Raw genomic sequence first — 14,281 nt, 5'->3', positions numbered from 1 at the left:
TCACACCTTAGTCCTCTGTTAAAAAGTGTCAGCCAGTCTTCGCCAAATAATTAAGACTTCCATCTTCCATTCATGCCCTTTTTTGTTATCACATTACCACCTGTGTGTGTAAATAATTATTTCAGCCATAGCAAACTACATTTGCACAGCTGCAACATAAGGTTGAACACTGGCCAGAAATTGTAGTCCACATCACTCTCTTCCTCTTGTATCCATCCTCAACCTTGAGGGTAATAAATAATGTTAATTGGACCCTATTGTTCTCCTGCACGCACATCGTGTGCCGTGGTGCATTTCGGTGTATTTCAGCATTTCTCCACATTTCCACAGACAGTAGTCATGAGCTTTTGAACATTCCCTCGTTTGTAATCCCAGGATTAAGCCCCGGGTTCAGAAACTCCTGTCCTATTTCCATTCTGTAGGAAACATGATTTGATTTGAAAATATTAATAACCATCACACACTGAGCCGCAGTTATCCGTTAACCCCAAAAATGCAATAATAATAATAGCTCTCAAAGAATGTCCTGTGTGCTCAATTTCCCTAATGTATGGAAAGAGAATATAGCATGTACTGTGTACAGGGACACAGATTTCAGGTTATTTACATACATACATACACACAGACACACACACACACACACACACACACACACACACACACACACAAATACATACAAACACCACATGGCCCATCAGACCAAGACAGTCTGTGATGAAATTCAATGATTCATAGTTTATTTGTAGGTCACTGTCTATACTGCCCTGACCTCACAGGACTTCAATCTGGATCATCACACTCATAAAAATCAGCATGACACACATGGACCACTGACGCTACATTTAACTCAGCACTGGAAAGAGAATTTAGCTTTATTGTAACAGGGATTTCTGCTGACACTGTGACCTTGCTTTGTAGGCTGAATGTGAACAAGCATTTTAAATGTGTGTCAAAGTACATGTCCTGCTGCCAGTCACACCCTTCCAAGAAATTATAAACAGCTACAAGAGTGTCTGCATTTACATCAGACAAGCAAAACATAGTACTGCATTTACCACACACAATTCATGAATTATATCAAAGGCTGTCACAATACTGGAATTTCTAAGTTTGATACAATACCTTGGAAAATACTGACTTTAAATACCATGGAGAGAATCCAACCCTGAGGGCATACAATTTAATGTTTGATTAAAAGATACATAAACATGGCTACAACAGGATAACAACAACCTTTCTTTTCTTGGTTAGCAGCAGAGAACAGTAGCCATAGACTGTGGTAAAGCACAGCTGATATCAGTGCACTGATACTGCGGTGAGTACTGAAAACATTTCACATATTCAGAATCAATATTTAGCAATAAATTGATTTTTGTGATAACACCAGGCTGTAGTACTGAATCCAAACTGAGAGCAAAGTCATGGCCTGCATCTGAGCATGCCCACTAGGCCATGTGGAGGACACACTGATTGTGTCATGGAGATGGAGACATGGCTTTAAGATGCTGAACGCACTTCACCTCCTCTTCCAGTGCCAGATACAGCTCCTTTGGGAAGCATCTGCAAAAGGGTCAATTATTCCATTAATAGCTCCATATACACTAACGCAGAAACAATTAACCATAACACACATACAAGTACACACGTGTGTGTTGCTTTAATTGATAAAGTTTCAATTGCTTAAATTAACCACGTTCCTATGAAGACATTTAAGTTTTTATTTATGAACTCTCCATGCATTGATGAAAGTCAAATTTCCTGAGGATATGATAATCGAATCTGTTGAATAATTAATTGTGACTACACAGTGGTTAAGAAAAATACACAGTATTTACTCCCTGATAACAGCGGGCTGTGCATAATAAATGCAGTGGTTAAATACATGTGTGCCTGTTAACCTGCTTCTCTGTCTGTGGTTTAACTATCACGTGATGACGCAAAAGGAGAAACAGTGGGCAGCACCAAGAGCAGTGTGATCAAAGGGGCAGAGGAAGCAGCGGGCGGTAGGTGAGCCGTAGGGGAGGGGGCGGCATGGGCGGAAGCAGTCCACAGCAGTTTTTTAGGCGTGTTCACTGCATTATTAAAGGGCTACCACCACATACAGTCACCAAATTAGCTTCTATATCTGCTCCATACTTATAATTTCATGATAGTCCTTTACATAGCCATCAGCTGTGTGTGAGCTTGTGAGTGAGTGTGTGTTATAAGGGTGTGTGCTGTACTGTTCATCTGTGTGTGAGTAGATGGGGGAAGGGTGCTATCTGAACACGCTCCAAGGCGAGTCTCCCCCGCCTTTCCTCTCTCCTTCTGCACAGCTCTCTTGTCTCCATAGCAACGCCATCTCAGGCACAGACACGATGCATGCGTGCACAAACACACACACACACACACACACACCCTCACAAATGTAGGAGCATATGGGTGTATTTTTCAAAAAGCACAAGATGGTATAAAAAGTAAAATAATAATAGACGTCCACATTTTTATCCTCTACTGTTCACTTCAACGTAACCCTTTCAGTGAATCACATCACTGTGACACAAACACACACAAACCTCGCTCCCATGTGTACCACACCCGTGTCCACTGTTGCAGTAGGGCTGCTCATGCATTGATAATGCAGCACTGCAGCAGCATATTCGCTATGACGGATTCACTTTAGCGGCAGCGCCTGCTTCTCTTTCCACCCCCCACGGCCTCACAGAGAGCCTGACCTTTGCATTCAGCCATGCCCAACCCACTGCGCCCTCTCTGGGCCAGGACTCTGGGGACCACCCCCACTCCTTCAGTCCGCATTTAACATCCTGCTTCATGTGACGAGATACTGATGTCACTGTGCTGTTTTTGAGTGGCGTAGAGCTCATTACAGCACAAGGGGGCAACCTACCCCCTGTGCATGTTTCTTTCTTTACTCAGTACCAACCCTCCAGTATTATATCATGCTTTTTGTTCAGATCTATTTGTTTTTGGGGGTTTTTGTGTGTCCTGAGTAAAGCTGTAATGATTAATCAATTAGTTATCAACAATTAAATTAATCGTCAACTGATTTGTTATTCAATTCATTCAGTTTAGTTAAATTTTTAAGAAAAGATAAGTTGAAAATTTCTGATTCCAGCTTATTAAATGTAAATATTTTCTGATGTATTTACTACTTACTATTTACTCTATGTTGGTAAACTGAATATCTTTGTATTATTGACAAAGCAAGACATTTTAGGACGTCATTCTGGGCTTTAGGAGACACAACATTTAGAGTTTGCAAACAATCATTTTGGCTCCTACAATCATTTTGTGACAATTTATGGGCCAAAAACTTAATTGATAAATCGAGAAAATAACTGACAGGTTAATGTACAATGAAAATCAATCTAAGTTGCAGCCCTAGTCCGGAGGTGCTAAGCCAAATTCACAGGTCAAATTCTCAGTTCATTCTCTGATAAACATCTGTGATGTATTAGAAATGGTGAGACTTGAACCACACCCAACTGCAGCAGTACACTAATGACTTAAATGCTTTGATAAAGCAGAAGGGATGGATGGAGATAAAGAGGTAACAAGACTGGCATAATTTCATAGAAACAGGACATAGGGGAGAAACCCAAATGAAGGAAAAAAATGAGGGAGGAAGGGAAATGACACTTGGAAGATAAAGACGTCTAAAAATAGAGGTGGGTGTAAGGGATGTTCTTGCTTTCCCATAAGAGGATATTTTCTGAATGGGAGAATTACCTTCCCAGCTACCACACGACACTAATATTTTAAAAATGTTTCTTTGAGACTTTGTACTTTAATTCAGGATCCCCAGCTGTACACAGACACAAATATTACCCTATAGAATACACTTACTAGACGACCAGACTGCCAACAGCCCCACATAAACAGCTACACAAAGATATCATCCGTAACAGTGTCTGTAATACAGTAGATAGATAAGAAGAGAGAGAGAGAGAGGGAGGTGGGTGGAAGATGAATCGCTCCTAGTATTTAATCCAACTACCACTTAATCATTTATTCCCAAATCTGCGCTCGCCTTCACTGGTTTTTGGAGTAAGTAGGACAGGGGCGGGTCCGGGGCAAACATGAGCCGGAACAAGATGAAAACCGGGACACAGCAATATGGAGCATGCCCAAACACACACATGCATATACCCTTGAGATAGAGGCACACCAACACAATGTTCACTCATTTGGAAAGTAATGGCACAATGCCCAAAAATCACATAATTAGTTACTCTAGTGTAAAACAACAGGCAGGAGAAACAGCATGCTGTTGTTGTGAAAGTGACTGTTCTACTTGTTGTCATGAGCTGTCATTAACCGTGAGATAGGATTTTAGTTTTTAACTCAGCACTGTACTATGTGTTTCTTTATAATTTTACAAATGTTTATACTTAATTTTAAGCCTTGATGGACCAACACTCACCACCTCTTCCACTAAATATAAGATCATTCATAAATTGTGTCAGGTTACAGATGATCTGTAGTGTAAAGGGCCCAATTTTACAATTTTAGTCACTACACAAAGTCAGCAGAGACAGGCTGTGTTATTGAACCTGCTCTGGTGAATCTACAGTAATTAGCAGTAAGCATCTTTAAAGCATGAATCACAGTGTGTCTGTGTGGAGTTAAACTGCAGGGACGAATCATCAGGGTTTGTGTGGTTTGCATGTGCCTGTGTGCCTAAGAGAGGTGTGAGAGCGAGAAATAGAAATGGTGAGAGGGACAAGCAAAAGGAGAAACCATATGTGTGTGTGTGTGCATGAATTCCATTCATATACAGCTAATTGTATCTTAAATGAGGATGTGTTCTTTGAAAATTACATTTTAAAAACATCTACTCCAGCAAACAGACTGTGAAAGTGGAGGCGCAGTCATGGTTTACTTTGCAACAACAGTCCATTAATCAAAACTGTCAATAAAACAGGATGTACTACAAGCTTTGGTAACAAGAAAGGTAGTCTGGAAATCTGATTGGTCAGCTAGAATCAATGTGACTGTAGTGGACTCTCTGATTGGCTCAACATTGCGCCTGGAGACAAAGGCAGTGTCTGATAGATCTCTGCTTTCACAGGGTGCACCCATAATAGATTCACTATCTCCCCTCTTGTATCCATGGTGACGCAGATGCAGCCCCCGTCAGTGCCCCTCCCTGCACCCCCTCTCCTTCACACCCCTCTTTATGAGCCCTCAGTACATATGCCAAGGACAGGACGTTTATTTTTCCCTAACAACAACCGTACAAAGTAAAAAACACGGGTTATGTTTGACTGAACTGCATATATTTTCCACATTGTGCACATTCACCCATTTATTTAAACATTTACTATCACAGAACACACACACACCCTCCCCGTACAGTCTTTCTCTGTCACACACAGGAACAGTCTGAACCAAACAATTTTCGTGGGATTAGAAATAAATCTAGCTTTATAGTCAGCCATGGATAACCCAGATTTGTCAATCAACCAGTTCACTGGGGAAGAGGGCATGGACTGTGTTTGGCTTAATCAGAATATAAAATGGGACAGGACCTGCTATCCATGCATCAATACTGATACAAACTCAATAACAATACCAGTCAATACACTGCCACACACAGAGTGGCAACATGCTAAATAATTGAATGTATTGACACACAGACACACATAAGGCACAAAGAAGTGGCGTGTCGTTCCCATTTTTTGCCACAAGGTGGAGCTTTTTCACCCTCGTCTTTGTTCTCAGTTTCCACATGCACAGACAGACACACAATGATGTCAGAGGCAGGCAATGCTATAAAGTCTTAAATTCGATTAGCATGCTCACACACTCCAAAAATTGTATCAGTGGTACAGATACACTAGCAGTCATGGTGTCTGCCACACATTTACGTTGCCTGCGGATATTAAAATGTCAACTCTCACAGATGGTGAGGAGATGTGAATGTATCTCAATACCTGCTCATTCCTATTCAGCCTGATACATATTGAAACAAAGAGGGAAAGACAGAGAGATAATTCCACCAGCCACAGATGAAGATTATGCAGAATATGGTTGCATATAGTTTACATCATTCACATACTAAGGGCAATTACGTAACAGCAACTGGGAAGCATACTTTATCCACACTTTGGTGTCCCATTTATTTTTCCCATGCATCAGCAGCTTATACCTGTGTATATATATCAATGTAGCATTGTGTAATGTCTATTTTTAGTTTCTTGTCAGTCATGCAGTCCTGAATATGCAGCAGGCAGTGCTGCATGTAAAGTGCACTGCAGGTGCAGGCCTGCTGCGCCAGGGCTTGGCCCATTTCCTCAAAAAAAAAAAAAAAAAAAAGGTCTGAATAATAGAGGAGAGTGCTGGCCTGCAGAGGATCTGATGTTAGGAACTGCTGAAATGGTTTTGTGAGGTTGCTCCACTTTCCACAGAAAATGAAGATAACTATTTATAAAATAATGACTTGCCTACAAATCATTTAAGCTCCGGCTCCGTTGCTGCCGCTCTCCGAGAATAGCAAACACCATCTTCCACTCTCATCAGCATCAAAACTTAAACAGCTACATGGACACTGCTCCGGCATGTGAAGCTTCTTATAATGTGGTGAGGACGTTAAGTGCACCATGAGTGTGCATTTTAGCTTGTGTGGATGTGGTATGTTGGTTGGTGTGTGTTGTAAAGAGTGAGGTAAAGGGGTTGATTGGACCTCATTGGACCTCTTTCACAGCAGACATGTTTTTATGTGTCATAGTCGGAAAAGCACAGATGTGACTAATAACACTAACAATGGCTGTGTTCTATTAAAGTGCTGCAGTGAGAGTGACAGTGAGCCAGCATTCAGGACACCAGGGGCCTTAAATCAAAGCAGCTAAATGGAATTTAGCCATCAGTCATTTTATTATTTACACCTGTGCTTTTCCTACAGCGACAAGTCAAACTGTCTTCTGTGAAAAAAAGCCCACTGCCAGTTTGTCAGGTACACCTGCCTAAATCTAATACACTGATGTAACAGCCCGGCAATAAATCCTGCCTTCATGATGGTTATAATCTTCAGCTTTGGCCAATATGTTTAGAGAAGTGCTGCTCTATTTCAGTGGTCTTTTTGATGCTGTAATTTGTGTTGGACCAGGGGTGTCAAACATATGGCCTCTGGCTCACTGGATGACATTGCACACCGAATATTGATGCACTTGTGATGGCTAAGCGGTGCCAGATTTCAGGAGCAGGTTAAACAATGAGCAGATACTTCATGTAAAATGCAGCCTCAGAGGCTTTTCCACCCTGACCAGAATACAGTACTCTGAAATAACAATAAATACTCACGGAGGTCATGTTTAAAGATACTGGACATTGTGCAGAATTTTGTCAACCAACAACAATATGGGTGGAAACCTGTTGCTAAGGCACAGACGAAAGATTGTAAATGGTTTGTTATTTATAGCTCATTATGTAATGGTTTTACTGGTCCGGCCCACTTGAGATTAAATTGGGCTGTTTGTGGCCATGAACTAAATTGAGTTTGACACCCCTGTGTTAGACTATACTGTGTAATTCTGAGGCATTTCTAATATTTTGTCCACTCTATTTGTGGTTAGAGTTAGCATTAGAAATGCCTCTTAGTATAATGCAATAGAATTCAACAGCACCACAAACTGCAGCCTCCAGAGGACCATAACATAAAAATCAACACCCCTCTGTCTGGGGTTGCCACTGACAATAAATCATACAACAAATGCAAAACACAAAGCAGCATAAATGAATCGAACAGGCGACATAGATGGTTACAGACATATGGAGAAATAAGAGTTTTTAATCTCTCCTGATTTTAACCACATTAACACAGAACAGACTGAGGCAAACACACAACAACAATAAAAAATAAATAAAACGCAGCCTGGACATTGTAGTCTGGAATTTAAGGGTGAGTGGCATCTGTGCTTTCTGTCGGTGCTGCTGCCTTTTCAGAGCTACTCTTCATGGCATCATTAAGATGATTCCACCTAATCGCATTAGAGGAGCAACATAGTAGAATTATTACTTCACACACTTTGCTGAAGCCTTAATCCAGGCCAACTGGGAATACTGACAGCAGTGGCAGAATAGAGAGAAGGCTCTGACAGGAGTTTCCTATTCATAACACCTGGAAGAACACCAGCGTTTTATGATTTTACTTGCCATACAGTACAGGGAGATCTGATTTATCAGCTTCACGAAGGTAATATTTATGGCAGGAGGATGCATTTCATTGTATGTGTATATCTGTTTCACTGGTCACTGAGTATACTTCTTCTTATATTACATTCTTCTTTATATCTTTGCTCCCTAAGAAGCACCATCAACACAGCTCACTACTCTAGTTCTCAGTTAGAGGACAAAGCAAAGTGAATCAGGATTAAGATGAGCATTTGGGAGTAAACAAGGGCTTAGGGAACAATTATACTCCAGTCTTATCGCAAAGACCCCGTTTACAGTAGTCTGTAAACAAGCAGACCAAACTCCTTGTTATTTTGGTATCATGTTTTTTAACGGCTTTGTTGTCTCTGCATACTCAGTTTTGCTCCTCTACTCACATTAAACAGATTTTCACTTCATTAACTGTAATGTGATGCATAGATTATCTAGCCCAGTCTCGACTCTGGATGTTTTAGTTTTGGATGAGCATGAAATATTTTAGTTTTTTTCTATTTGATGTAATATGTAACATCTGATCTTGTTATCTGCTGTTAAACCCTGCTGATATCTAAACCATCAGATGAAACACAGCGACATATGATATGACACACTAACAGTGAGGCACTGAGGCATTTCTGCAAACCGTCATCACAGGAAAATCTCAATCATCATTATTATTAAACGTCAGAGGGATGATCGATGATCCATTTATAGTGCTCATGTTGAAACTGACTTTGCAAAATGCTCCACATTCAGGATTAAATCAGTAATCATTAACAAGGAGCTGAATGTAAATAAAAATGATGAAATTAATCACTCATTAGAAATTCAAAATGAACTTTATAAATGCACCTTTAAATAACATTTTACAGAGCACTGTGTAGCCTGCAAAAATAACAAGACCCATGTGACCCATCTCAACTTATATTCAGTCTTCCCCTCATCATATCACCCTCAGCTATCTCAGCTAAAACCATGTGTGCACCTGGTCTAAAGAATGCAAGAGGTGCACACATTCTCACTACTTTATAATGTGTGAGAAAAGCGGTACACCTTTTTTGTGCACACACATAGTTTATGCATCTGGCCCCTGGACTGTTGGTCAAGAGCTACAAGAGATAAGAGGCACAGACTCAGACAGACTCACAATTGATTGCCACTATAAGTACATCATAATGTCTCGTCACCACTATGAAGAGCCATACAATGCTGTAAAATTACACATTACGTTTTGCATTTGATATATCTGTGGTTAACCTGATAGTGAAAGTGTGACACTTTGCATGGCTAATCACAGTCTCTGAATGTGTCACATGCTGGGCTGCACAATTAATTTTGACATTATCAAAATTGCATTATGGCCAAGAGCAGTATCCAAATCACAGGAGCTGCATTTTTTTTAAAGGTATTGTCACAACATACTGTTATAAATGAAGCCTTGGGGCGCTACAGAGATGCAAATCATATCCCAGAAGTAAGGGGACATGATTGTTTCGTACAGAGTCCAGCAAAAATCACATCATCATTTTTATATATTTTTTTCAGTGAAAGTAAAATATGACCGAAGCTAATGTTAAAATGCAGGAAAGGTCAGCATCTGAAAGTAAAAAACTCTCCTGCATCTGTTATTTAGTTATTTTTAGTTACACAAAAAACATCATGCCCCTACCTGAGCTTAAATCACATAGTTACAAATTGTAATTTTTGTAAAGATGGCTACAGGATTCTGCTTGATCCCCAAACTCATAAAGCACTAATTATTTATCAAAAAGCAACATTTATGTACTGCAGTTCTGTTACTGTTTCTTGCAAACAAATTGTAATTGTCAGTGGTAGTCATGATCATTAACAGTGCAGCCCTCATATACACACACACACACACACACACAAACTGAAGCAACAACATCAGGCCCAGAGCAGATACCAGGAAGCAGCAGAGCTTCATCTTTTAATGAGACATGATGAAATGAGCTCTGTCAATAAAGAGTCAGTTAACACAGAACAACATGTACATATGGTGCAAGTTGATCCTAATTGCTGATTGCATAGAGCATAGAATCAAATCAACAGAGGTGAGGGGCAGTATATCGAGCCATGGTACTAAAACGCAATCAGCCACATCTTAAATAAATTACCTTTTTAAAATAAATTTGTCTCAGCTGTTACCGGGTTCACAATAAACTATGATAAAATTCCCCATGGTTAATATTACCATTTCAAATTTTAATTATCATTAAAACCGTGTTTGATTACCAAGCTTTGAAAACTCATGGCAAATACTAATCAACAGGCTCCCAGACGCATTCACACAGGCACAGCATGCAATGAGGTATTGTTTTGCATCAGTGAAAACCTGGCGGAAGGCAGTGACAACGCTTAAGGGATTTTTAAACCTTATTGTTTACAGAGCGGACACGCAGCAGGCAGACCAAATGAAGCCACTGGTCCTCATCTGCAGTCACACAGACACTAGAGCAAGCATTTGAGAGACAGGCTGCTTATACACCAACATAAAATAAAATTCGGTGAAATAATCATGGTCACTATAATCATGGAATCAGAAAGACGTTCATCTTTCACCGCGGATACACACACCGACACAAACCCAGTCAAATGAACTTGCATCAGGATGGTTTTCCTACAGCCAGTTATATATGTTAAAAAATGGAAAAGTGTGAAAGCATGTAGCCACATTTGTAAGGAAAACAGGAGCGTTAAAGTACGAGCCAAAAAGCCTGTTTTGAGAATATTAATAAATATAAAAACATGCCTTGTCAGTGTGTCTGACAGGTCTGACACTGCATATGAAGGAACTATTCACAATCATTCAAGCCAACTCAGTTCAACAACAAATAGTCGAAATAGTCTCTCTGGGTTCATGCACAGGACACACACAGTAACAGAGGATAGGTTCAGATTTTTTTTGCCTCTAGCTCAAGGCCTGAGGCTGTGAAGAGCCAGACTAAGGTTTGCTAGTGCGTGCTATCTCTCTGTGTTTGCTGCAATCATAAGGCTGAGAGAAAGGTGCTCTGACATATTCAGCTCTATTCACAGCTCCAGTTTCTACAGAGGGAGGAGGTGGCGTGGAGAAGAGAGGCTGTGCCTGTGGTCAGACAGAGAGAGGAGGAAGGAGGGAGCATGATGGAGTGGATAAAGCTATGTTTTCCCCTAGAAACTAGCCACCAAACTAAGAACAACACACTTAAATACAAAAGAGAGGCGAGAGTGAGCGAAGGAGAGAGTAACAGCCTCCAAAAGGTGTCAGCCATTTTCTATCAGCTTGTAGTTACATGTAGAGACAGGAGGGGGCATAAGAGAGAGTACCAGTGAGAGGAAATCAGGATGCGGAGGTGGAGGAGAGAGATGAAGAAAATCAGAGATGCTTTGTGTAAGAATGAGATTCAAGGAGAGATATGAAAACAAAGAGGTGGACTGAAGAAACAAGCAACTGAAATGAAACCAGTAAAAGGTGAAAATGAGAAGGGAAGCACACCGGGCTGGAGGAAAGTGGGGTAGTGATAGCGAGAACAAAGGCAGGGGAAGAGGGAGCGAGGGAGGCAGTCGGTGGGAGGAGAGAGTGGGATGTGAGTCAGGCTTACAGCATTAACACTCATATTCCACACCCATGTCTCATTGTTTTATTCATACACTGCACCCACTGGATAAGATGGCGGGAAACACAGAAGAACATTTAGCAACCGACACACATGTAAACACACATGGTACACAACTCGAGAGTGTGTGTGGCTATAGGGCATTGCATTCCCAAATCTCCCTAATCTCATGTTAGAATAATAGTACCAACCCTAAATGCCAAAGTTCCTGATTTCATTTTTTTTTTCTCATGACAGATGGTTCACCTAAAAATAAACACAGCAGACCAACTTCACAAAATGAAAAGCTACATGTGGGATGAGATGACTCACCCACTGTACTGAACAGCTCACTGCTTCACACTCAAATAGATGACCAGCAGGAGCCAATGACGTTCAAACCGATAAGACGTTTCAGCCTGTAGCTTTTATCAGTGTTTACAAAAAACAGGCTTTCTCTCTGTCACTACATCACCATATCAATGTCATGTGATCACACACACACACTTGACATCAGCTGAACGACTCACTTTGCAGCCCTGGAAGACCACTGATCAATGAATGATATTTCTGTTAATACAGTACTGACCACATCTCCCTGTTTTACAAGGAAAGGATGTTTTATTTAATAATGTGTCACTGATGTAAATTTACTGTGCAGGATTGCCTGTTACAGTTTGTAACATGCTTGCCAGCAAAAGTGAAAGTGAAAGCCAACACCAGATTCACCCTCATCTGGGGTTTTGCCTCACTATATTGCTTTTTGTGCACTGTGTCTCTTAAATGCCTGCTGCTTATGGTCTGGCACCTGGTCACTACCTTTTTATAAAGCCCCAACCTCACCTGAGCAGTCAAGGAGTGCACGCACATAAACATACTGAATACAGGAAATGAGAAGGAAATAAGAAAATACAGGCAGAGGGCAGAGAAAAATACACCGCCACACACTTGTAGGGGGTCATAAGTTGTAACTGAGAGGTATTACTTCTGTATAAGTCTATACATCTTTTTTAAGGAATATCCTGCATAGTTTTCCTTTAAGAAAAATAAAATCAAAACCTCATGTCATGTACAGTTTACTTGCATGAGTTGATGTAATAGCTTTTTTGAACATGACTACAGTTTAAGAGATGCAGAATCTCCTTCGAGGGCCATGCAGTTCATGAACTAAAGTTAAACTATGAAAATCACCACAACTCTTTTTTTCCTCCAGAGCAACAGCGTGCTCTTTGCACACACAAATAACAAATATCACTATTAGCTCACATAGGCAAGTCATGCCAAGTTCAACCAGACCACTCAATGAACCTAATACACCACTAATGAAACATACTGGAAAAGGTAAAAGGTCATTACTGTATTAGTTTTTACACAATTCAGTGAAAGCCTTGTAATTAATCATACATAAATCATAGAAAAATAGCCCGTAACTGTCCTCTGGTGAAGCTCTGCTTGCTAACCATCTTAAAAAATGTATTCTAAGAAAAAGACAAGTTATTAATACTGTATTGAGGATACAATAAAGAAGCCATAAATGCATGTAAGCTTTATTATACAACTTTATAAGTTGTGAATACCCAACCAGGCACATTCAAAGAAATAAGAATAAAAACAAGGCACAGCAATTACCCTAGATGCTTAGTGGGGGCACGAGGCGGGGGCAAATAGCTGCAGGGGGAAAGAGGAACCCTGCAGCTAGAGACTGGATCCATCTAACGGTCAACATCTGATCCCATCCATGCATGGCCAGAAATGAATACAACATACGGTATTTAATCAGACAAGTGTACGGCAACTGTGGCCTTATACCCGATCTACCCCGCAGTGAGCAGTGCAGGAACACTGCTGTAAGAAGGCAATCCTCTTACTGAGGCTGCATCCAGTGTCTGAACAGCGGACTCTGGATTTCCCTCAGCCATTCATACATTCCATCAATCACAGATCACAACTCTATCCCGTAAAGCTATATATCAGGGCACTGTGTGTTTCAGGTTTGCAGCAGGTTGACCTTAAAGTGTGTCTTCACTTGTTTCTGTCTTGCATGCAGCCTCGCGCTGGCCGCTCAGTCAGTTCAATCCTCCAGGCATGCAGTGATGACCTAAGCACAGCAGCAGATGTTGTGGCTGTATGAGCACCGATGCCAAACAAGTGCAGTGCAGACCTACATCTGTTCTGATCTCTGTTGATTCAGAAAAAAAAAAGACTACATAGACATAGCGCAGGGCTAACTGCACTAAGCAAAGCTGTCAAGCACTTATTATTACATCAGACAGCTATATAGGAAGGCCTACATGCTGTTCAGTGCTGTACCTGTTTTAAAATTAACACTGCTGGTGAATTATTACATCAAGAGAATAATTCATCCAAGAATAAAGCAAGAGAGCACATCAGCATAATGCAGCATCCTGAGCTAAGTTCATATCTAGCACAGATTTAAAATGACACATGAAGATAATGTGTGCAAATGATTTATTATTAGTGTAATGTTGTTAATGCTTATAGAAGTAGACCTGTTATCACCCCGGAGAAAGGCCTTG

General features: G+C 40.7%; 1 protein-coding gene across 8 annotated transcripts in view; it reads right to left on the bottom strand.

Annotated features, from left to right (window-relative positions):
* The window catches only part of LOC117260979 (protocadherin alpha-C2-like), a 198,071-nt gene that overhangs the window by 129,442 nt on the left and 54,348 nt on the right, over nt 1–14,281 (bottom strand). The gene's annotated exons all lie outside the window — the stretch shown is intronic.

This window comes from Epinephelus lanceolatus, chromosome 7 (genome assembly GCF_041903045.1).
Source record: "Epinephelus lanceolatus isolate andai-2023 chromosome 7, ASM4190304v1, whole genome shotgun sequence".
NCBI lineage: Eukaryota > Metazoa > Chordata > Actinopteri > Perciformes > Serranidae > Epinephelus > Epinephelus lanceolatus.
This window is presented reverse-complemented; position numbering and strand designations above follow the sequence as displayed.